This window comes from Macrotis lagotis, chromosome 2, assembly GCF_037893015.1.
Source record: "Macrotis lagotis isolate mMagLag1 chromosome 2, bilby.v1.9.chrom.fasta, whole genome shotgun sequence".
NCBI classification, from domain to species: domain Eukaryota; kingdom Metazoa; phylum Chordata; class Mammalia; order Peramelemorphia; family Peramelidae; genus Macrotis; species Macrotis lagotis.
In genome coordinates this window covers 72,984,940-73,010,498 of record NC_133659.1, presented here as the reverse complement: position 1 = coordinate 73,010,498, position 25,559 = coordinate 72,984,940, and the positions used below count along the sequence as shown (strand labels likewise).

The 25,559-nt window shown below is 36.3% G+C and overlaps 1 protein-coding gene across 8 annotated transcripts in view; it reads right to left on the bottom strand.

Annotated features, from left to right (window-relative positions):
* Positions 1-25,559, bottom strand: part of RALGPS2 (Ral GEF with PH domain and SH3 binding motif 2) — a 227,747-nt gene that overhangs the window by 191,240 nt on the left and 10,948 nt on the right. For 2 of the 8 annotated variants that reach the window (XR_012475605.1, XM_074222129.1), the window contains exon 1: positions 129-296. The exons of 1 other annotated variant lie outside the window; for it this stretch is intronic. The gene's annotated coding sequence lies outside the window, so the exon portion shown is untranslated. Of the gene's footprint in view, positions 1-128; positions 298-2,604; positions 2,624-6,959; positions 7,022-25,559 lie in introns of those variants that run through there. 5 more of the 8 variants (XM_074222123.1, XM_074222127.1, XM_074222125.1 and 2 more) reach the window with 4 other exon arrangements.

Below are 25,559 nucleotides of genomic sequence, written 5' to 3'. Positions count from 1 at the left end.
GCCCCGGCGCCCCCTCCTCCCGGCCCGGCCCCGCCGCCCCCTCCTCCCGGCCGGCCCCGGCGCCCCCTCCTCCCGGCCGGCCCCGCGCAGCGGCGGGGGGCGGCGCCCCGGGGCCCGCGGACACTCACCTGCGCGGCCGAGGATGGAGCGGGCCCGGGGGCGGCCGCCGCTCCGCCGCCCCGCCGCCTCCCGGGTAGCGCTCCGGAGCGTGGCCGCCTGCCTCATGCAGCGCCGCCGCCGCCGCCGCCGGGGAGGGCAGTGTGCAGGATCCACCCCGGACGCTGGGGGAGGGGAGGGCGGGGGCGCGCGCGGCGGGGGGCGGCGGGGGCGCGCGGGGCGGGGGCGGGCGCGCGCAGGCGCAGGCGCGCAGCTCCGGCGGCGGCCTCGCGCCTCCCGGCCCAACGGCGGGGGCGGCGGCTGTGCGGGGCTCGGGGCGCCGCGGCCCCGCCCCCTGCGCGGCCCCCGCGCGGCCCCCGGCGCGAGGCGGGGGCGGGGCCGCCGGGCCTGCGGGGCCACGCCCCGGCCCGCACCCGGTGCAGGGGCCGCCGCCCGGGGCACGTGCTCCGTGCAGCGCGCCCCCCGCCAGGCGTGCGGGCAGAAGCGCCCCGACACTGCGTGCCCGCTGCCCCCGCCTCAGCCCCGAGGAGTGGGCGAGAAGCCTTAGGGGAGTCTGCGGGGGAGGGGGGGCGCGGAGATGAAGTTAGAAAGGAAAATTGTATACAGGTACAGTTGTGTGCCTGGGTGATACTTTGTAACGAGCCAGCTGCGGCAAACAAAAACATTAGTACTTTATCTTGTAAAAGATTTTTAAATTTTTTTAAATTAGGCGGGACAGCGGTTGGAGCATCGGCCCCGGAGTCAGGAGCACCTGGGTTCAAATCTGGCCTCAGACAAGAATTACCTAGCGGCGTGTCCATCCACAAGTCGCTTCACCCCATTGGCCCTGCAAAAGAACCCATTTTTTTGTTTTTTAGGTTTTTGAAAGGTAAATGGGGTGAAATGACTTGCCCAAGGCCACACAGCTAGTGTCCGGGACCAGATTTGCACCCAGGTCCTCCTGACTCCAGGGCTGGTGCTTTATCCACTGCGCCACCTAGCCACCCCGAACCCATTTTTTTTTTTAAATGAAAGATTATATTTAGTTTAAGTTTTACAATTTTACCCCCAGTCTTCCCTCCCCCCCACCCCCCACAGAAGACAATTTGTCAGTCTTTACATTGTTCCCATGGTATACACTGATCCCAAAAAAAACCCCATTAAAAATAATTAGTACTTTAGGAAAAAAAAGATAGCCCCTTCTTAGTCATGAGTTTGAAGGCACCGAGTAAATGTTTGATCTCACCTGGATGAAGGAAAAGGTGACTGGCTTTGTGCCAACCACAGTACACATCTAATTATTAGAAATAATTAACTTATTGATTAGGCAATAAAAAACTGGGGAAAAGTTAATATTGATAAGTGTAAATGACCTTCACTAACTTGAATTTGACTTTCATAGAATTTGAAATGATCCTCTATTCTTACATCAACCAAAATTTTCAGAGATTTAGGATAAGGCCAATGAGTATTTCAAATGGGCTAAGGGGAAGGGCTCTGTGGTTCATGGAGCTAAAGAAGCAGTAGTTTGGGATTGACTGGGTTCCCTATTCTTTCTTCACTCTAGCTGATTATCTGGATCAGGGGGTGAGTCATCCAAATTCTTTGTTTCTCCATGAGATAAGCTCTAAAATGAGATTAATTCTGTTAACCTGCATAGTAAGCAATCTAAATATTTGCTGAATTGAATCTACTGTTTCTTAAAGTAAATAATATAGAAAATGATTATTTTAAAGGTTCTTATTCAACTTCCTTTCACAACTTAATTTCTTCATATCACAATTAGCTTGGTATTTCATTGTCTTGATACCCTTCTATTCCTTTTAATCCATTGACTGGCAAATATTAAATAATAGGTATTTAAATTTAAAGAAAAGGTTTGAAGTGTGCCTCTTTTTTTAAAAAATCAGAGCCTTTTTAAACTCTGTAGGTAGCATTATGTATTTGTCATTATGCAAAATACTAATGTATAAAATACAAATTTTTTACACAAAATAAAAATCAAACAGAATACAATACAACTAAAAATTGTCCCACTGTATTTCTAAAAATTGTTATCATCATTCAACATTAGATAGAGAACAAATAATTTGTGTAGATAAGAGATGACCAATAGCAAAAAGAAAACAAATTAACCAAAATTGAGTCTCTCTTAATTTCTGTAACTCCATAGTAAACTAAATAGAATTAGTCAATTTCATCTTCCTATATTCCTTAAAGAAAACTTGAAAATTAAAAAAAAGTTATTCCTATAGTAATAGACTCTTACAGTAAAACAAATTATGGAAATAGATGCTTATGATAATTATTCAGTAAATTTTAACTGCTTTTTTTCCCCTCGGGAACATTAGAATCATTTAAAGTAATGCTTCATTTATCTGATTTATCAAGAAATATGATGAACCATTTAGGTTAATTTTCCAAGTACCTGGTCACTTGAAAGTAAAAAAGAATATATTTTAATTTCTTTTGTTGAAAATCTACCTGAAATATTACATATTTTCCTACCTTCTTGAGCAGAATATTCAAAACAATTTAACCTTTTCTTGAAGCCTTTTTATTCACCATTAAGCATCTGATGTGTTCAAGGTTCATTGCTAGACCATAGGAATACAAAAGGTAAAAGTGAAAATAGTTCCTTCCCTCAGATTTGTATCCTACTGGAAAGAAACAACATGTGCTGCAATAAATCAAGTATATGAACAGCCAAAAAAGAAAATACTAACAAATGAAGAAATGAAGAAGTGGCCCATTAATTGAAATGGGAAGAGTAAACAATGATTCTATGAGGATGTAAGGCATCTCCAAGCTACTTGAAAGAAATTTACTTTTGCAAATGCATAAAGGCAGAAGATGAAGTAGAAAGTTAGAGAAATGGCTACTAGTCCAATTTGGTTGAAATGTAGGAGTCATGTAGGAGTTTAGTCTGAAAAAATTACCTTTTAGAGTTCTCTAATTCATGTCAGAGATAGATTATAGAGGACCCTAAATGTCAAGGTAAAGAGTTTCTATTTCATTTTAGAGGCAGTTGGAGTACCAGTGAAGACTTTTAAGCAAAGGAGAGATGTGGAAAGACATTTGCTTTAGGAAGATCATTTGGCTTCTCTTTGGAAGATGTATGCCCGAGAAACAGTGAAGGTTTAAAAAAAAAAAAGGCAAAGACCTGAAGCTGTGACTGTTGCATAGAAAAGAGAAAACAGATGTGAGAGGTAAAAATTGTGAAGGTAAAGTTGATAAGACTTGGCAATTACTTGTAGGTAGTTAGTGAAGAAAAAGTCAAGGATGATGCCCGTGTAGCAAACTTGAATGATGAAAAAAATATATTCTCACTAGAGAAAGGAAAGTTTGAAAGACAGCAAGATTAGTTCCATTTTAGACATGCTGAGTTAGAGCCACCTTCTAGAGGAGACATCCAGCAAGCAGTTTGGTGATGTTTTTGTTAAGAAACAAGGATGGGAGTCATCTAAGTAGAAATGATACTTGAATCCATGAGATGTGTTGAAGTATTTCCCAAAGAGAGAAATGGATCCAAGACCAAATCTGGGGATATACTTACCATAAGGAAACTGGAAAAAAATGGTGAGGTAGCAAGGGGATCCAAGAAAGAAGAGTCGAACTTATAGGAAGCCACCAGGAAAGTGGTGTCTCAGAAGTCAGAGGAGAAGAGAGTATACAGGAGGACTGAGAAGCCAGCAGCATCAGAAACTACAGTGAGACACCAACTAGGAATCTAAATTGCAAGGAATTTAGAAATGAGTGGGTGATTAGAAAGTAGAGGCAGCAAGGACAGAAGATGAGGGAAAAGCAGAATGTCACTGGTTTTAGGATCAGAGAGATTGGATTAGAATGGCAATTCTGTTAATTTTTACCATAGTGACTATGGACAATTCATTTAACCACTGAGTCTCAGTTTCTATATCTGTTAAAATGAGGATAAAAATGACAGGGTTGTGTAAAAGAACATTGTAAATCCCAGGGGTGGATAAATGTAAGCTACATAATTATCTTCAATATCCAGTAAATCGTTAGGTCATTCTTTCTTCAAAATATTTCACGATCATTCCTTCCTTTCCATTCCTTTGAAGAATTCCCAATTCATCACCTCAACATATAATGACTGAGAGTATAACAGTAATCTGTAAACACCTCTTTTGCTTCTCCAAAAGTAATTCTATCATAAATTAATAATAGAACAACAGTTAGGAGGGTCTACAAATATTAAACACAAATAATTTTTCCTGCCTTATTAGGCACTTGTGAAAATGTATTCAAGAGCAAGACTGCTTTCAAAAAACTGCAAACATCTGAAAATCATTATGTCAATAGGAAAAATTAAATGGAAAAAACAGCATCGGCTACTGTTCCTCATCTCGCCCATTCAAGCACATTAAAATTGTATTGCAGAAGATAATTTTCTGCTAAGAGTATTCTGCAATAATAAAATTGTATATCATATTACAGATGAGAAAGACTGCCTGCTTAATTACTGAGTCCGTTTCTTTATAGGAAAACTATGCTCTCGGTTGGTTTTATCATTCAAAGAGGGATATTTATAATCCTAGAAATTAGTGAGACTAAGCATTTTCAACCACTCTTGTTAACTAAATACAAAAGCACACTCAAGTATTAATTAATTATCTCAAAGAAAGGCTAGCTTCTCATTTTTAACTGTTCAGTTAACATCTGTTATTAAATTGAAAGCTATTCTATCCCAGGGTCATAGATTTAGAACTGGAAGGGGTCTTAAAGGCTACTCCATCATTTGAAGCATTCATCTTGTAAAAATAGAAATCATCGTAAAAATTAGTTACTAACTGCTGACAAATGAGAAATCATTGGAAATATCGCTTAAAAATAAGACTTGTAAGAGCAGGTTTTTTGCCTTTTAAAAAAATTATTAGGGATTGCTGATAATGAACCTAAAAGAAACACTTAGTTTTAAATACAATTGTCCCATCATACCACATCATCAAAATGGATTTAAAAATAAATTTCTTGAACCTATAAAAATAATAATTTAATACAAGTTATGTAAATATATGTGTCATTGTTTTGTCTCCCATTTAAGGGGGAAGGGGAAGGGTGAATACCTGTGTCTTTATGTTTTAGGGAACTCCAAGTATGAAAACTCCCTATACCAATATATTTAATGTCTCATCTTGGAGAGTTGCCCACAGCTATTATATGCCTGAGACAGGACTTAAATTCAAGTCTTTGTAACTCCAGGGCAGACCATTGTTTGCATTTCATGATTCAGGAATAAAAAACAATTATCAACAAATTAATTCATTTCTCAGATCTAATTTTCATTTCCCCTTGCAATAGAGTAGTTAATAGTTGCATTTTCTCTCACGGGTTCTATTTTAACTGATTTCCCAGATATACTCCCTCCCTAAGATTCTTACAAGATACCATCTCACAACTTCCAGAAAATCCATCAATGCCTCCCTATTGCTTCCTGAAGGATTTTCATGTGAAATTGATTACTCAACAAACATTTAAGTCTTTGCTATCTAACAGGCACCATACTATGTGTTGGGAATTCAAGGGGGGGGGAAAAACAGCCTCTGCTCTCAAGGTACTTGTATTCTAGAAAGAGAAACAAACTGTATAAATAAGTAGATATAAAATATATACAAGATAAATACTAGGTCATTGGGGAGGATTGGTGGGAAAGAAGCTGGCATTAGCAGCTGAGATAATCAAAAAAAATTCTTATTTCAATATGTTACTAGAGATGAAGGAGGCTGGATGAAGTGAGTTGGACAACATCCTAGACATGAAGAACGAAGAGAAAGAAAGCCAGTTTGACTGGACCAAAAAGTTCATGAAAATGTTGCCAGAAAATGTGTGACCAGTTAAAGTTTCAGCGATTTGAGCAAACATGAAAGAATTCCCTTAAAAGTTCGACTCTGGCCCAAAAGAATTTAAGGATAAAAAAGTTTATTTGGGTATTACTGTGATTAGCAGATCTAAAAGAGAGGGATTAACAGCAGCAGACATCTTGAGAGGATGAGCAGTAAGGAAAGGTATAGAAAATGAGAGTTTATTTGGGGATTTGTGCTTCCCCAGAACTGACTAGCTTCCCAAAGGAAGACAAGCAAAACAACTGAGGAGAAGTAAGCTTTTAAAGAGACAGGTAGATAAGGTCATTTAGGTTTAGGATGGGTCAATAACCCAGAGATCAGATATGTAGATAAGGGGTATAGCTCAAAGAGCAAAATTGAGGAAATTAAGGACATGTAGCTAAAAGAGCAGCTAAAAGACTTAATTCTTTCAAGCTAGGGTAGAGATCCATTGTTTTGTTGATAGAGGCTTATATTGTTTCTGGGCAGAGGCATTTGTGGAACCCTAGCCAGGAAGAGCCAAGTTCAAATGTGACCTCAAGACACTAGTGAGCTGTGTGTGACCTTGGGCAAGTCACTTAACCCTGACTGCCTCTCATCCAGGGCCACCTCCAGTCATCCCAATTGAACCAAGATGGATCTGGAAGAGAAAGTGAGGCTGGTGACATGTGCTTGTCATGGCATCACCTCCCGAATGCCAAGGTCCTCTTTGAGAATGAAGGGCAACCATGATTATCATGGGGCAAGGTAATTTACAAAAAGTTTATTGATCTCATCTTGACAGCCGGGACTGAGGGATGAGAGTCAGTGTTAATTGAGACCAGCTCAGAGGCTATCTACTCATCATGGTCATCACAGAGGGAACAGATTAGTTATAGAACACACTTATTTCTCAGTCCGAGAGGGAGTAATGTAAAATAAAGTCAGGAAAAGTAAACTGGAGATAGATTATGAAAGGTTTTTCCATGACAAAAAATAGAGTTTTTATTTGATCATAGAGGAACCAGGAAAACTGACCTGTGCTTTAGGAATATCTCTTTGGCAGTTATGTGGAGGATTAGGATGGAAAGGAAAAAGTCCTGAAAGACAGAGAAAGAAGGAGGTTTTCATTATTGTCCAGGCAAGAACCAATGAGAGTCTTTCCCAGGGTGTTGGCTCTGTGACTATTTTACCCCTAAACTTCCCACTCCTCTTGACTTCTTGTTTGTGTTGAGGACATCACCATCTTTTTAGGATCACGGGATCACAAATTTAGAGCTAGAAATGACCCAACCCTTTCATTTTATAAATTAATGAAGCCAGGGGGCAGCTAGGTGGCCAAGTGGGTAGGACACCAGCCTTGGTCAGGAGGACCTGAGTTCAAATCCATCCTCAGACACTTAAATAATTACCTAGCTGTGTGACCTTGGGCAAGTCACTTAACCCTATTGTCTTTCAAAAAAACTTAATGAAACCAAAGGCTTGTTCTCAGGTAATACAAGTAAGACTTGTATGAGTCTGAGATTTTCCCCACTCCTATTTACACTAGTGTCTTCCTCAACTCTTGGATCTTCATCACCCCCAATATCAAATCAAGGGACAGGTCTCATTCTATCTCCACAACATTTTTTATTTATTCCCTTCTCTCCATACAAGTGGGGTGTGGGGTAAGGATATGTGATGTAACTAAATAATCCTTATCAAAGAGAACATAAACAAATTGAGTGAGAGACAACTTTGTAAAGTGGATAGAGTCCTGGATTTAGATTCTTTATTCACCTGTCTATTCAAATTCAATTTATGACACTGACTATTTGACCATAGGAAAGTCATTTAATCTCTGCACCTCAGGAAACTCCCTAAGAATTATCTAATAGGATTATGTAATTTTGTTCTCTTATACTTTATGTTTCTTCCTTAAGGATATGATTTCTCTCTCATCCCATTCAACTTAGATCAGTGTATACCATGAAAACAATGTAAAGGCTAACAGACTGCCTTCTGGGGCAGGGGGAGGGAAGCAAGATGAAGGGAAAAAATGTAAAATTCAAAATAAAATCTTTCTTAAAAAAAAATTTATAGGTAGTATACAGGTTGCACATTGTTGGTTGAGGGAGTTCCCATAGTGATAAAATCATAAATCCTTAGTGTATTGATGACTATATAATGAATTAAGTATGATATTTTTAAAACTTTAAAATTAATAAACAAGCAAAAATGTTGATAACTAAAGTAAATAAAATTAGAAATAAAAAGACCATTGAACCAATGAGACAAAACTGAGAAATTGTTAGCTAATGTTACAAAAAACAAAAATAAAATAAATTTGTAATACAAAAAGGAAAGATCAGAAAATACTAAATATATAATTATAAGCCAACAAAAATGTATTATGTATTAATAAATAAAATCGAAAGAGGAATGTTATATGGCCTTATATCAGAAAAGTCATACGAAGCAATAAACAGACTACTAAAAGAAAAATAATTTCTTTCAAAATGATTTTCAAGTATGTCATATGAAGTATTATTCATGCTATACTATCAAATTCCTTTTATGAATCAGATGTGATTTTGATACATAAACCAATTAGGAATAAAACAGAAAAAATTATTGCTTATGATTAAAATGTATGCAAATGAATAAAATTTTAACCAGCTCTCAAAAAAGTCAAAAATCTTTATTTACAAAGGATACATTTACAAAGGATAATTCAACATTAGATAATTAGTATAATTGTATTAAAATGGTCAAAACTACACAATTATAGGATTAAACAGAGGAGACCCTCTGACCCAACAAAGTACTATCAAAAAAAGCATAAAAAGGTAAGGATCCTTCTTTAATATGATCAAAAGTATGTTCTAAAACTCAAAGATAGCAACAAAGAAAAAGATTAGAAATTTTTCCATATGTATCACTATATTTGGTACAGTACCAGAAATGCTAAGTAGTAGCAATAATACAAGAGAAAAAAAAAACCAAGGAAAATACCTTGCCCCCTAAGAAGATAGTTTTCTTAGAAAAACCCTTGAGAATTAGTAAAATAAAAATTAATAGAATTAATAGCTTTAGTACAGTAGTAGGTTATAAAATAATTTAACAAAAATAGGAGAAAATAGAAATTTCATTCAAAATTTTGTCCAATAGGCAAAAAATTTTGTATTCTCTTTACAGAAATAAAGGAAGACTGAAATGTATAATTTTTAATTATATAACATATAAATTTTATATGTAATTAAAGATAAAAAATGTTTATTGTTGATCTTTAATTTAATTTTTTTTGGTTTATTTGTTCATTCTTTAATTATGTTTGTCCTTCATTTTCTTTTCTTTTTTATTTAAGGCAGTGGGATTAAGTGACTTGCCCAAGGTCACACTACTAGACAATTATTAGGTGACTGAGGTCACATTTGAACTCAGGACCTCCTGACTCTGGCTGGTACTCTACCCACTGCACCACCTAGCTGCCCCCTATCCTTCATTTTTGAGGAAAACCATGATATATATCAAGGAAGTGATACCATGACAAGCACATGAATTGGATGGGGGGCGGGGCGGGGTGCTGTGCTAAGTCAACAGTCTCACTTTCTCTTCCTGGGTCCAGTGGCTAAATATGAATCGCGATGACTGGAGATGGCCCTGAATGGGAGGCAATCAGGGTCAAGTGACTTGTCCAAGGTGACACAGCTAGTAGGTGTCAAGGGTCTGAGGTCAGATTTGAATTCCTGTCTTTCTGACTCCAAGGACAGTGCTCTACTTACTGCACCACCTAGCTGCTCTTCATTCATTAATGGAATATTTTTGTACCATAAGGAACAATTGACTGAAGAATTCAGAGAACTCTAGAAGACATCTATAAACTCATGCAAAGTGTAGAAAATACAAGAGAAATATATACTAAATGGCTCTAATAACAAAGAGCACTAAAAAAATACACATAAAGGTAATAGCCAATGCTGATATTAAGGGGGATGAGATTGGAATGTACTTTTGTTTCTCTGTAGAGAGGTGGTAGATGGCAAGTAGAATGCTACCTATTTTATGAGGAATGATTATAGTCCTAGATAGTTTTGTCGAATTATTGTTTTTCTGTTTTGTTTGTGTAAGAGTATAATGGTAAGGAGGTTTATTGGGAAGTGAAGACTGAAGGCCTTACTTGCTCTGTTCTGATACTTTCCTCATGATAAAGTAGCATGGGACCATGAGAGGTATGGTACCTATGATTTTCCAGTTTGTGTACCACATGACTAGCCCACCTTCTTTTTCATTATGCATTTCTTTGATGACTTTCTGATCCTCATTTATAATTCCCTGTGTATCATATGATGGAGACTACACATTAATCAAACAATAAGCAGTTATTAAACACCTAACTGTGCTAAGCAAAAAAAAAAAAAAGATAAAAATCAGTCCCTACCCTCAAGGAGCTTATAATTTAATGGAGAGACAACATGCAAATAATATATACAAACCAAACTATATATAGGACAAGTAGAAAATATTTAAGAGAAGGTAGGACCTAGAATTGAGGATTTGGGAAAGACAAAAAAGACTTTAGCTGGGATCTGGAGGAAGCCAGGGAAGTCATTAGTTGGAATAGAGAAAGGAGAGTGTTTCAGGCAGGGGGGATAGTCAAAGAAAATTCCCAGAGTCTATAAAGTTCATGATACGGAAGGCCAGTGTCACTGGATTGGAAAGTATATCAGAGAAAAAGGCATAAGACTGGAAAGATTAGAGGAGGGTATATTATGAAGGACTTTGAATGCCAGAGTGTTCTGTTTTTGAGTCTAGAGGTGATGAGAACTGCTGGCATTTATTAAAGGGGTGGGGGTAAGGGAATAATAGCATGATATTTTAGGAAAAATCTTTAAGAAAATTCACATCAGTGGCTGAATGGAAAATGAAGTAGAGGTAGATCCATCAACAGGCTTTTAAAAAATAATCCAGGAGATGTCTGAAAGGCATTAGGAGAGGTGAGATTAGATTGGGGGCAAGAAAGGTAGATTTGAGAACCATCAGCATAGCCAAGTCAATTAAATCCTTGGAAGTTGATGAAATCGCCAAGGAAAGTAGTATTAAAGGAGAAGACAAGTAACCCCAGGACTGAGCCTTTCCATTGTTCTTTAGGTGATAATGTCTATGCCACCAGAACGATATTGGTATTTAAATAGATAATTTCGATTATATTAATTTAAAGGGTTTTTTTTTTACAAATAAAATATAACCAAGATCAGAACGAAAGTCTAGAAAATTAGGGAGAAAATTTTTATAGACAGATTCTTAGATAAAGGGCTTTCTCAAATATGTAAAGAACTTTGTCAAATATACAAGAATATGAGTCATTTCCCAATTGATAAATGGTCAAACAGGCAGTTTTCCCATGAAGAAATCAAGACAAATTATAGTCACGTGGAAAAATGCTCTAAATAATTATTAGAAAAATGTATATTAAAATAACCTTGAGATATCATTTTGCATCTATCAGATTGACTAAAATGATTGAATAGAAGAACAACAGATGTTGGAGGAGAATGGAAAAATTGGGACACTAATTCACTATTGATGGAATTGTGAACTTATTCAACCATTTGGAAAGCTTTCTGGAATTATGCCCAAAGAGTTATTAAGCTACCTATATCCTATGACTGGTCACTACCAGGTCTGTTTCCCAAGATGATTAAGGGAAAAGAAAAAGAACCTATATGTTCTAAAATAGCATAGCAGCTTTCTTTGTGGTGGCAAAGAAGGGAAAATTGTGGGGATACCTGTCAATTGGAGAATGATTATACAAGTTGTAGTATATGATTGTGAAGGGTTAGTACTGCTGTAAGAAATATTGAGCTTAGTAATCTTAGAAAACTTGCATGAAATAATAAAAAGTGAAATGAGCAGAACCAAGAGAACATTTTATACAATAATAACAACATTATTTTAAGAACAACTTTGAGTGACTAAGTCATTTTGGCTGTTATAGATATCTAAACTGACTTCAAAGGACATATGAAGGAAGATGCTATCTACATCCAGAGAAAGAAATGATACATAGGATTAGGTATAGAATGATTTTACATATATGTATATGGATATATGTTTTACATATATACATATATATATTGGTATTTGTGTCTAATGGTAGCCATCTCTCAGGCAGAGGGGTGGGAAGGGAAGAAAAAGGGAAAAAAATCATGTTTTCTTAAAAAGTGATTGTATTATGTTAAAAATGTCAAAAAACTGAGCCTCTATTTCAGGGTCAAGTTTGGGGTAATTATAAGAACTTGGCAATTTCTCTAAAGCAATTTATCTTGCTTTCTGTTAATAAGATTATAAAGATTAAAATTTTTTTAAAAGTTAAGCAAAAGAAAAGTATTGTTAATAATACATGTGATATTCAGTTTATAAGACTATTATTTGTACTATTCAGTTAATAAAATCATAAAATGATAAGAGCTAGAAAAAAAGGAACCTCAGAGATAAAGACTAACCCACCTCATTTTATAGATGAACCTGAGATCATTTTCATTTTGCATTCTGGCCCTATCTTTCCTGAAATATTTAAGGGAATGCATTATATACCCTACTCACAACCTGGTGAAATCAGCAGAATAAGCATGCCATCAATTTCATGATTTAAGGCTTAGATGAAAATTTTAAATAACACTGAATCCAGGGTTGATACAGGAGGGAAGGAAGATTGTTGATTCAATGATATTTTCATTAACTTACAGCCATATTGTTATTAGATTTTGCCAATTCCCTATCGTGGACAATAACTCAAGAGGCAATGAGGAAAAAAGGTTACTTTGCTGATAGGAATTAGAAAAGATCAGAGATTTGTATATGTACCTCCAGTCAATCAACACTACCCTTCCTCTTCCATCAAACCCAAAGGTACTGTATCCAGATTTCTCTCTGTTAATGCTTCAAAGGAATAGGGAGGGATATAGTTTTATTTCATCTAGTCCAGAGATGCCCTAATCATGGTCAGGTCTCACACCCCTCTAGAAAATTCCTGTTTGACTTTCAGATCCATTCACTTCGTTATTCACAAGTACTAAATTCAAGGTACTATTTGCTCTAGTCATGTTTCAAATGAGACATAAACAGTGTTCAATAAAAAGAATGAATTTTCAAGAGAAAAAAATTACTAAATGCTTGTTAAATTCCAAGCATTGTTGTTTAAGACTCAGTCCTAGGGAATAAAAGCAGAAAAACAAGGCATAGTCATCCCTCAAGAAATTTAAATTCTAACAACTCATAGAAAGGAAGTGAATGTGTTTGGTCAGGGAAATTACAAGAAATTGTGAGTAGAATCATTGAGCAATTGATTGACACATCTTTTCATATCAAATGTTGATTTGATTATTCTCAGAGCTAGTTGGGAGTGATTTGGGAACAACAGTATTTCTAAGGTCTAGAAATGGTCAATGTATAGTCAGTAGAAAAGTCTCCTAGCTGAGAGTAAAAAATGTAAATAGGATAAGGATGGGAAGAAAAGTTTAGGAAGAGGAAAAATCTCTAGGTAAGGGAAGGATGTATACACTACAGATGGGAACAAATTCCTCCTGAAAACCAACCTTGCCCAGAATGTGATTTGGGACCATACCACTAATGAGATTAAGATTGATTTTCCTGAATATCATCAGGAAATAGCCAATCTAAATTGTAATCAATCTAAAATGAATTGTAAACTTGGACATTGTAACATGCCATGAATGTATGTTCAAATGAAGCAGGGAAATGTAAGGACAAGCATTAACAGAAGGATTATTATGGATCCTAGAAACGAAAAAAGGGGAGGCATTGTAGAGTAAGAATTTTTCAGTGTTTCTCTAGTGCTGACTAAGGGAAAAAGTGCCTCAATTCTAAGAAACTAGCCCTGGTTACTTAAACAGAAGTTTCTCTACAATGTGGGGGATGATTCATCAGGCTACCATATATTTATGGGAATATTTCTTAAGAAATATTTCTTAAGAAAATCCCTTTGTTCTAATTCTATATTTACTAAACAGTCTTTTGATCTATAATTTGATTTCCTCAATGAACCTTCCCTACCTAAAAAGGAGTGCTTTGAGCAGATGATCAATTCTGATATTTGAGCCAGCTCCATCTTCCCTAAGTCACACATTTTCATTCAGATTTGCAAATTAGTCTGTTATTTGAGAAGACCCTTATCACCTCTAATGAAACTGATAAAATTTAATTCCTAAATCTGCAGAGTAGAATAACACAGCCCCCAGACTTGGAGTGACCCCACAAAAGTGTAATATTCTATTAGACCTAGTCAGAGACATCCAGGCTTGTTTTATATTTATTTTATTTATATTCGCTAATAGAGCTTAAGTGAAACCAAACTCAAATTTCATTATATATTATCAATTATTTTACAACAGAGATAAGAAAATCACCTAGAGATGATCGGATATTGAATTTTATCAATTTTCTTCTTTCAACAAGAGTTATTTATCTCTAATTATTTTCCCTGGCTTCCTTCAAAATTCAGCTACCTCAAGGTCTTTTTTGTTCCCCTATTTACCTGTGCCTTCCCCTTTCAAATATGTTCTATTTATTCTGTATTTATCATGTATGTACCTGGTTATTTTAATGACTCCCTCTTTAGAATGTGAATTCTTTGAGGATATGAACTGTTTTTACTTTCTTGGTAACCCTAATGATTCGTAGTTTCTTTGTAAGTGCTTGTTGACTAACTTGACCCAAGTTCTCTAAGAACACAATTTCTATAACTCTTTGAAACTTCCCCCTGGTTCATTCTAGGCTATTTTGTGTAATTATTATGAGAATCCCCAACAAGGCAGCATATTCTGTTCCTAGAATAGACAAAAGTGAAAAATGCAATAGTGAAATATTAATATAAGACATAAAAAACAGTGTAAATGACTGAAGAGGGATAATTGAGTAAGTGGACCATTCTTAGTCTCCTCTCTCCCCAATAGACATTTGCAGCCTTTACTGTTGTTGAGGATAACTTAGACAGACATAAGAAAATTATCCCTCCTGCATATGGACAGACAGGATAAACAAAAGGGCCAGTGTTTCTGTGTGCTCTCACCACAACCCCTCATGGCTCTCATAGAGAATGCATTTGCTTTGGTTCTGGCTCTGCTGTTACTATCCATATCCATACTAACTCACTATCCTAGTGAATTAATTGCTCAGAAGAAAGTTGAAATGAAAGGATATGGCGCTTAGACAGGTAGAAACAAACTATATATATGATAGCTTTCTCAATGAGGTGATCTAAAGGGGGTTTTAGAAATAGAACTTCGGTTCACATTACAGGAAGTGTGATTCTTTAATTCTTACAGAGTCGGGGTGGGATTAATGCAGTTGATAGAAGTATTAACCATTAAAACATTTTCTTATTGGCCCCTTTAGTGACTGTGTGCTTGTGTGTGCAGTTGGAAAGAATCATTCAGTGGTCAGCAGCTGTTTGTCCTAACAAGAGTTCCTAAGACCCCCAAGGCAAAAAACAAGGGGCAAAACCACTTGGGAAACTCTGCAGCTGTGACTGAGGGTATATCAGCTGTCATTTATAAAATAAGTTGATATTCACTATCAGTCCCATCCTCTATATTGCAGATTCCTTGACTTCAATCTGCCCTAGTTTCCTTTATCTATAAAATGAGAGAAAGAGAAATAATAACACCTACATGACAGGGTTGTTTTGAAGATAAAATAGCTGCAAAGTGACTTACTAATCTTAAAGGACTATATAAATGGTAGTTATTGTTATCATTATTTATTAGGAGAACAAAAAAGGTGCACATACATTCAGCATTTGATATCTGAACATGTTATAGAGTGTAAAATGGATTACTCAGTCATATTCAGAGTTGAAAGGGACCTTAGTGATCATCTATTTGAATACCTTCTTTTTTACAAATGAAGAAATAGAGGCACCACAAGAAAAAGCAGACACTTGGTAGCAGTGTCACCCTTGGGTAAGTCACTTCATAGATGCCTGCTGCAGTTAACTCTATTTCTCAGAGTTGTTGTAAGGATCAAATGAGATAATATTTGTAAGAAATTCTAGGTATAGTGGTGCTTAATAAGACTCTTGCTTTGTGTAAGAAAAACTTGGGTAAATCTGGACAGCATTCTAAAAATCAGAGACGTTATCTTGCTGACAAGGTTGATGTAGTCAAAGCTATGTTTCCCAATAGTGGCATTTGACTTTGAGAGTTGGACTATATGGAAAGCTGATTGCCACATAATCAATGCTTTTGAATTGTGGTGCTGGAAAAGACTTTTCAGAGTCCCCTGGACAGCAGGGAGAGGGAATCAATCATTAGTTCAAGAAATTAATTCAGACCATTGGAAGGACATTCATTGGAGATGAAGTTTTAAATACTTTGGTCACATGAAAAGACAGGACTCATTCAAAAGATGCTGACACTGAGAAATATTGAAAGTAAAAGGAGAAGGGGGGGGATAGAAAATGAGATGGATAGATAGTGTCATGGAAGTAATGAGCATGAAGTTGGACAGACTTTAAAAAAAAAAGTGGAGAATAGAAGGTCCTGGAGTGCTATGGTCCATGGGGTCAAGAAGAGTCAGACAGTACTGACCAACCAAATAACAAAAAATGAATGCTTGTTCTCTCCTGTTCCTTCCCCAATACAGTAAACTTTTGATTATACCCCACCCTTGCCTCTGTCTCTTCATTAACAAACCTGTCCATTTAGGTTATTTCTTGAGATTTAATGTGGATGGCCACATAAGAAAGATTTGATTGGCAATTTTGTATGATGATCAACTATGAATGGTCAAGCTCTATTCAGAGGCACAATGATCCAAGACTAGGACAAAGGATGTGGGAAGGAAAATGCTATCCTTATCCAGTTTAAGAACTGATGGACTTTGGATGCAAACTAAAGAATATTTTTTCACTTTATTCTTTTTCTTGTTTTTTTCCTTTTGATCTGTTTCTTCTTTTACAACCGTGACTAATACAGAAATATGTTTTGCCTGAAAGCACATGTGTAATCTATATCAAATTGCCTACCATTTTCAAAGAGGAGAGGAGAGGGGTAACGGGAGAAAAATTTGGAACTCAAAAGCTTGTAAAAATGAATGCAAAAAATTGCCTTGACTTGTAATTGGGAAAAAAATAAAATACTATTTTTCTTTTTTAAAAAAGGCTCGATGTGGTATATAGTGGGCAGGCCATTGATTTCTCCTTCCAAACCTTCCCCCATCCTACTCCATGTGGTGGAGGAACCTGATCCCCATTAATTCAGCCAAACTAACAGCTGGTGAACAGTTGGACACAACTGTCATCTCCTGGAATCTTGGAGTCATTCATATTGCAATTAATGATGCTTAAGAATGGTAGGCAATTAAAATACTAATCATTTCATAGAACTAGATAAAATAACAGTAAAATTCATGTGCAAAAAGAGATGGACAAGAACTTTGAAAAATAATAGTGAAAAAGGGACACAAATAATACTAAGATATAAATTATCCCTAAAGTCTGGTGTCAGGAAAGGATAAAGAAATAGATCAATGACATAAAATAGAGAGCCCAGAAAGAGGTATTGTATTTATAAAACATTAAATTTTGTTAAATCCTCAATCAAATACTGGAAAAAACTGTTGATGAAACTAGATTATATGGCAAAGAAACAAAAAATGATTAGATTCATTCTTTATATTAGATCAACAATCTAAATATTTTCTAATTGGGAGGAAAATAATTGATATATTACAATCAGAAAGACAATGGACATATTTATCAAAAATAGAAGAAATCATTGGAGATAAAAATCAGATTTTAATTATATAAAATTAAGAGGTAAACAAAAGGCAGCAGCTCTAAATTGAAATAAAAAAATAGAAAACATTTTCAGTAAATTTATTAGATAAAGGTATTCCACTCTGAATCTATAAAAAAACCTGAGATAGAGCTCTAAGACTACATACATATGTATATATGATTTGTTTCCTTACTGAAAACCTGATCTTAATACTTTTGCTTAAACAGAACAAAAATTTTGAACAAAAAATTCAATATATGAAAACTTTTAAAGATAAGCTTCCATTTGTTAGTCAAATTATTTAATGGGGATGCTATGATTTTAATGCAGATACAAACATCTTAATATGTGTACTTTACTTAATAAAATGCTGCTTTAAACAATGTGTTGATAGTTCATTTTATAATACTTTGGTAGAATTTGGGTAACTGTCCTGAGGAACCAAATTCTCTTCCCTTCAGAGAATTTCTCTACATTACCTTTATTTCCAAATATATTTCTACCTAGAGAGTCATTCTTTGTATCAACAACAAACAAAGAAGACCAAAGAGAACAACAAAGCCGTTCAACATAGAAGCATAACACTTTAGTGAGGCGATACAATTTGGTAGAGAACGTTCAGAACTTACATGCTCCACCAATTTTTGGTCTTGTGATCTTGGTCTAGATTTAGTTCCTTTACCTATAGAGGAGTAATAATGCAGTGGGTGCTACTTCATGAAGTGGAAGTGCTGATGAGCCTGCAACTAATGGAACCATGCTCTGGCTGCGAAAGGGCAAGTGAACAGTGGTTCATAATGCCCCTGTAAACATGGAAACATCTAAGATGATGTGAGAAGTGATCAGGAAAAATTGCCCACTCAGTAAGTTTAAAAGGAAGAGGAGGAGGAGGAGGAGGAGGAGGAGGAGAGAGACAGACAGACAGACAGACAGACAGACAGACAGAGAGACAGACAGAGAGACAGAGTGTTTGGGCATATGCACCTTCCTAGCTCTGTCTCCTGATGTCTTGTCACTAGGGAAAAGAGACAATGAGAGGTAGGGGGAAGAGAATTTTCCCTTTCCCTGACCCCCTTCAGTAGCAATGGTGGCTCTGGTACCTGGCTGCAAGAATTATTAACTTGGGGGCAGCTAGGTGACACAGTGGATTAGAGCACCAGCCCAGGAATCAGGAGGACCTGAATTCAAATCCTGTCTCAGACACTTAATAATTGCCTTAGCTGTGTGACCTTGGGCAAGTCACTTAACCCCATTTCCTTAAATAAAATTTGAAAAAATTGTTAGCCTATCTTAGCCTGACACAGGACCTTGATTCCCTGACTCTTCTGCTTTATAGTTCTGTTCATAATAGTCACTGGTGATCCTCAGAAATGGGAATTTTCAGACTTACTGGCTAACTCAGATTCCCCAGGGGAAGGTATGCTCTGCAACTTTCCCCTTCTTGGAGGAAGAGAAGAGCACTTCTAGAAAGATGTGCTTCTGGCTGATCAGAAGATATAATAGACCTTGAGATGCTGTTTGAATGGTATAATAATTATTAATAATAGCAAAATTCATATAATGAAACTGCTAAACAATTTACATACAATTTTATATATTTTACCTAATATACTTATAATTTATTGTTATATATTTACAATTATCTTATTTGATTCTCAGAACAACCCTGTGAGGGAGGTTCTATTAATATCCCCATATTGCAGATTAGGAAACTGAGGCAAACAAAAGATAAGTGACTTGCTCAAAGTTTCTGAGATTGGCTCTGAACTCATCCTCCTGACTCTGGTGGACTCTGTCCACTGCACCAAGCTGATCTGAAATCTCTGTTAAGCAATCTCACAAATATCCCTTAACTCTTGAGAAAACATAATGGAAGTGATGGGTTATAGTTTATGTTCTAAATGTAAATTAATGTGTACTTAAGTTTTAAGTACTTCTTGATGGTAGAGAAAACAAATAGCTGTCCCATCACATATAGGATACTTGGTATTTTGTAAACTGAGTAATTTTTCTAGATTGAATCCTACTGATAATTGCTTTTGGGGAGACGTTAGTCATAAACTAAACCTAAATTTTATTTAAGGTATTTTTCCCTTTGACTCTGGGCTTGGTGTATAATGAACTAGAGTTAGAGGAAAAAAAGCCCAACTCTCTCTCTTTGGTGTCATTTTTCCCCAGACCTGAGCTGAGAGCCAAAACCCCTGGTCTGAGAGGTTTACCCAAGAGACCATAGGTGATAATTGCATCACTTATATCAGAGAGTTATTGTGTGGCACTAAAATACCATCTTAAAAATGTATTATCATGGTGTTATTTATAGAAGTTGTAACAAAATAGCCAAATTCTCTTATGGCTAATTATGGGAATGTTCTATGTTGGATTTTTTGGCTTGTATCTATTATGTTTTCTCTTGTTAGGCAGTGTGATATATTTTTCATGGAAATCACTTAAAAAAAGAAAAATGAAAAGAAAAAAGAAATCTCATATAAATACTGGTTACTCAAGAGTACAATATCTAGGTCAAGGGAGATAATAGTCACTGTGTTCTGAAATGGTTATCATAGAAGTATTCTGTTCACTTACTCATGCCGTATTTGAAGAGGGATGTAGACAAACTGAAGGGTCCAAAAAAGGTAATAGTTTGGAAAATCATGACATTTTTGGAACAATCAAAGAAACTGGGAATCTTTAGTGATTTGAAAGCTGTCTTTGAGTATTTGAATGATTGTCATGTCCAAAAGGGATTAGATTTTTGTTTTTTCCAGAAGGCAAAACTGTTCCTCCCTCTTGAGATCTCTCATTGCACTTTGTCCCTCTCATACGCTTTCCTGCCATTTTGGACACTATGATTATATGTATAAGAGAGGCAGCATGGAGTAGGGGAAAGAGAGCCAACCACAGAGTAAGGAGAGCAGGATTCAAGTCCTGTCTCTGATACCTACTGATTTGTATTTAACCTTTCAGTGCCCTGGCGACTCTATCTTTCCAGCCTCACTGGACATTACCACTCCTCTTACTTCTCCCCATCTCTGTAACTTTATACTATCCATTCTCCATGCCCGGAAAGAACACCCTCTTTACTTCTGCTTTATAGAGACTCTTTAAGATAAAGCCCAAATGTAATAAAAGCTTCCTGGACATCACATTCACCCAATATGCCAAAACATCCCCCCTTAAAATCAATTTTTATTAAAAGCCTGGCCCTATCAAAATTTTTATTTTAAAATGATAAAGAGGATGGTTTCAACAAAAAAAAGAGAAGAAAAAACCAAACCTGGGCAGACTGATATGAATTGATTTTATGATGGTCAACTGCTAATGACTTAGCAATTCTCATTAACACAATTCAAGAGAGTTCCAAAGGACTCCAGAGAGAGAACTTGATGCAGATTTTTTGGTTTCTTTTGTTACATGGCTAATATGAAAATATGTTTTGCACAACTGCACCTGTATAATCTATATCAAAGTTCTTGCCTTCTCAAGGTGGGGACGTAGGAGAGGATTTTGAAATCAAAATGTTAGAAAACATGTTAAATTGTTTTTGCATGTAAATTGAGAAAAAATCTCAAGGACCATATTTTGTATGAAGACTTAACGTAATCCTAACCATTATCTCCTAATCCCTCCCAAACTACTATGTATTTATTTTGTATATATTTATTTACTTCATATTATGCTTTATATATTTATTTACAGTATATATTTATATACAGTATTACAATTATTCCCTATTAGAATACAAGTTCCTTGCCAGTAAGTGTTGGTCCATTCCTTTTACTTTTATCCCTAGGGTCTGGCCAGTAGTGGAACATAGTAGATTCTTTAATAAGTAGTTAATTGATTCCATAAATGCTCCATTCCAATTCAAACTCATTCAATTTAATTCAACAAAAAAGCAGCTAGCATTTATAAAGTTATTTAAGGTTTGCAAAGTACTTTACATCTATTATCTCAATAAAGACTCATTTAACACCTACAAGTCCTAGATACTGTGCTAGAAGCTGAGATAGAAATAGAAAGACAAAAACAGGCCCTACCCTCAAAAAACTTGACAGTCTGATGACAACCCATGGGGTCCTTCCAAGAATAATGCTTCTTGCCCACATGCATAATTGAAGGAAATGCTAAATTTCAATTAGAAGTAAGTGAAAATAAAGATGCAAATTTTTTTCCATTCAAGTTCATGGATTCCTTGAAACCTATCCACAAGCCCTTTGTCCTATCTGGGGACCCCAGATAAAGAAACACTTACTGGGGCAATACAAGATACAAAGGCCATAGCTAAACCATTCCACTAGGGGAAAAGAGCATAACTTATCTATACAGATAAATAAATATAAAATAATTTATAGTGGAAAGTGCAAAAGATTTAGAATCAAAGAACCTAGGTTTGAATTCTGCTCAGTCATTGTCAACCCTCGCTTACGAAAAGTCTATTTCTGGTCCAGAGTATGGGGTAAGGGAAAATGATAGGGAATAAATATTAGGTAAATTAAATTTAATTGAACTAAATTTACAGAGAAACAAGCCCATTGAAAAGAAGAACTTTGTAACAATTCCCATTCTAATACTATCCAATTATTCAAGCTGTCTGTAAGTGGAGTAACCATCTGACTGAGATCTTGTAGAAAGGGTGTTTTAAGTGAAAAATGAGACTGGATGAACTCTTAAGATTTCTTCCAACTCTATGATTCTATGGTGTAGGAGTCAGTACAGCACAGTAGAAAGAACATTGCCTCTGAAGTCAAAGCCCCTAAGTTTCAATCCCATGTGGGATGCTTAAATTCCTTATCTGTATAGAGCAGGATAGGGTGGGGTGGTAAATAGGTTATTTTGACTCCTCCTTTCTAATTCTAACAAACATTTGCTGTTTTGGAAAGTTGTAACAAAATTTCTCAGTCTCATCTGTCTCTGTCTCTCTGTCTCTGTCTCTGTCTCTGTCTCTGTCTCTGTCTCTCTCTCTCTCTCTCTATTTTTCTCTTTTTTCCTCCCTCCCTCTCACATGCATATACATACATTAAGACATATGTACATACACATGTATGTGAATATTTTAGATTTGAGCACTCAGGCAGAGTCACTCTGCTAAAACACCTTTGTTTTAAATCTCTCCACTCCTGGGATCATTCCCTTAATGACCTCCTCCTAATCAAATTGCTTATAAGTACATCTAGCCAGTTGTAGATACCATTTATAAAGAAAATGTAAAAAGCAAACAAAGGTAAACAAATTTTAAGAAACAGATTCTCCCCAGTCTGAAGATAAAGAATTATTCCCTTGTTATCTGTAGTCTGGTGGTGGGTTTTGTAGATCTAACATCAGTTCAGGCATGCCTTGAACTAGATTGGCTCATCCATCCTCACTCCTGAAGTCTTCGCATCTGTTCCTCATGATAATTGACTCTTACCCTTCTTGTATAAATCTCTTTGGAAACCTCTCTTCCAACTTCTTTAGGAGCTGAGTTGATCTCCAATCTCTTAAATTGCTGGCTCTTGATTGATCTGAACCCATATCTGGAGAACTCAACTTTTTATCTATTTATTTTAAAGAGTCATCAGAAATATGGCTGTTTTTTCCCCCCAACCAATCACCAGACTCTCCTTCCATTTCAATAAAAAAAAATATTTCATGCACTTAAGGTTTGCTATTTGTCCTTTACTTTCTGTAATTATATCCTAAGGTTCTTGGCCTAGGGGCTTAAAGACCAACTAACTTACTCTCTCCTTCTCTGTTAAATATCTGTTCTGTTCAGCAAATCAATTGGGATACCTATTTTTCCATAGTTCCAATTCTGACTAGCTCTTCAGTTGACATGGGGAAGATTAAGCATTATAATTTCAAGTGACTTGCCTAGTACCTTGAATTAAGGAGTCTCAGAAAAGTCCATATGAAACAGTTCTTCAACAATTCCAAAATAAATATTTTTTCTAAAAGTGCACAGGCCTGTGAACTGATGGGCCTGGGGATTGTACTCTCTGCCAAATATAATAATAAAAACTGCTAACATTTATACAGCATTTTAAGGTTTACAAAGTGTTTTACATGTTATCTTAATTGACCCTTACAACAACTCACAATAACCTTATTATAATGCTCAATTTACAATGAGGATGCAGAGATTAGGAGCTACTACAAGTCTGAGGCAGGATTTGACTAGTTTTCCTACTTCTAAATCCAACACTGTTCACTGCCCTGTTTAGCTACTCAAATACATGTTTAGATCATTTTAAAGTAATATGTTATAAAATTCTCAAAGATTCCTGTTTTTCATGGTAGTTCTATAACAACACTGGGGCCAGGATAGGCTGGGGTATTTTACCCTCTCTAACCTACTTAGTGGCCCCTCTTCTTTGGACCTACAGGTACAGAATTGATTCAGTTCTGGGATGATGAAAATTCTTTATTTGGAATCCTTGCAACACATAAGGCACCCAAGATTTCTCCTGGGATTCCTACAACACAGAGAATTCCCAATGGAGGTCTGGAATAAAAATTTTATTCGACATCTGCATTACAAAAGGTCATATAAATGGAGGTTTGAATTCATCCCTCAAAAGGGACAAGCAGATTAGTTTTAAAGGAAATTAAATAAAAAAATTCTCTGAAGAAATATAGAGCTTCCCAACAAGGAGAATGAAACTGATTTCTCTGAGTTTCTAAACCATCAGAAAATCCTTATCCTATGGATCTCTATATGCATCTCCAAATAAGCATGTCATAGGTCAAAAGTGATAAGGAATTAACATGAATGAACAGCACAATGCAGTATAGGCAAATTGCTGGACTCTAGTATTTAACACTCATATCAGTTGACTAAGAAACTCAAAGTCTCCTTCTAATTTGCTCAATTGTAATAATAAACTCCAGTGGTTTTCTATTACCTCTAGGATCAAGAACAAAATACTTTGGCATTCATAGCCTAGCCCCTCCTCTGTAACTTTTTAATCCTTTATCTGACCCCTCTCCACCACATACCCTACCATCCAATAACACTGGCTTTTTTGCTCTTCCAGAAACAAGAAATGCCATTTTCTCTGGCTGTCTTCTAGTGCCTATAATACCCTTCCTCTTCATCTCTGTCTCCTGGCTTCCTTCAAGTCTTATCCAAAAACCCATCTCTTATAGGAAGTCTTCCCCAAATTTTCTTTATTCTAGGCCCTTCCCTCTGTTGATTATTTCCTTTTATTCAATATATAGCTAAGTTGTTTGCATGTTGTTTTCCCCACTAGGTTGTGAACTCCTTGAAGGATGGGAACTTCTTTTGCCTTTGTTGTATTCCCAGTGCTTAGCATAATGGTTGGTGGTTGTCCTTCGATTTCAAAAATGGCCAAAACGACATCACTATATTGGAGTCCTATGGTGTGTCCAACTGTGGTTGATCAGATCAATACACATTTGGAATACTCTATCACAGTTAGGGCACAAATAAACCACATTAATAGCAGATAATTAAATTTTTACTGACTGGGTATTGTATTTCCTTCATTTAGTATGAGAAATCCCTTTGACCCAGTGTAGCTTAGTCAAGTAAAACTTAGAATTTTGTCCTTGAACCTCTTTATCTGGATGCCCTGGCTCTGGATCCCAACTCATTTTCCCTTCTTCACCTATGACCATATATTTCATCCTATATTTTTCCCTATATTATTTCCTATATTATTATATATTATATATATTTCCTATATTATTTCCTATATTTTACCTATATTATTATTAATAGTAATAATTAGCATTTATATAGCACTTTACATATATTAACTCATGTGACCCTTACAGCAATCCTGCAATGGTGAAATGGTGAAATTGAGGTACAAGCGACGTCCAGGGTCTCAGAGCTAGTTTCTTTTCTTTTCTTTTC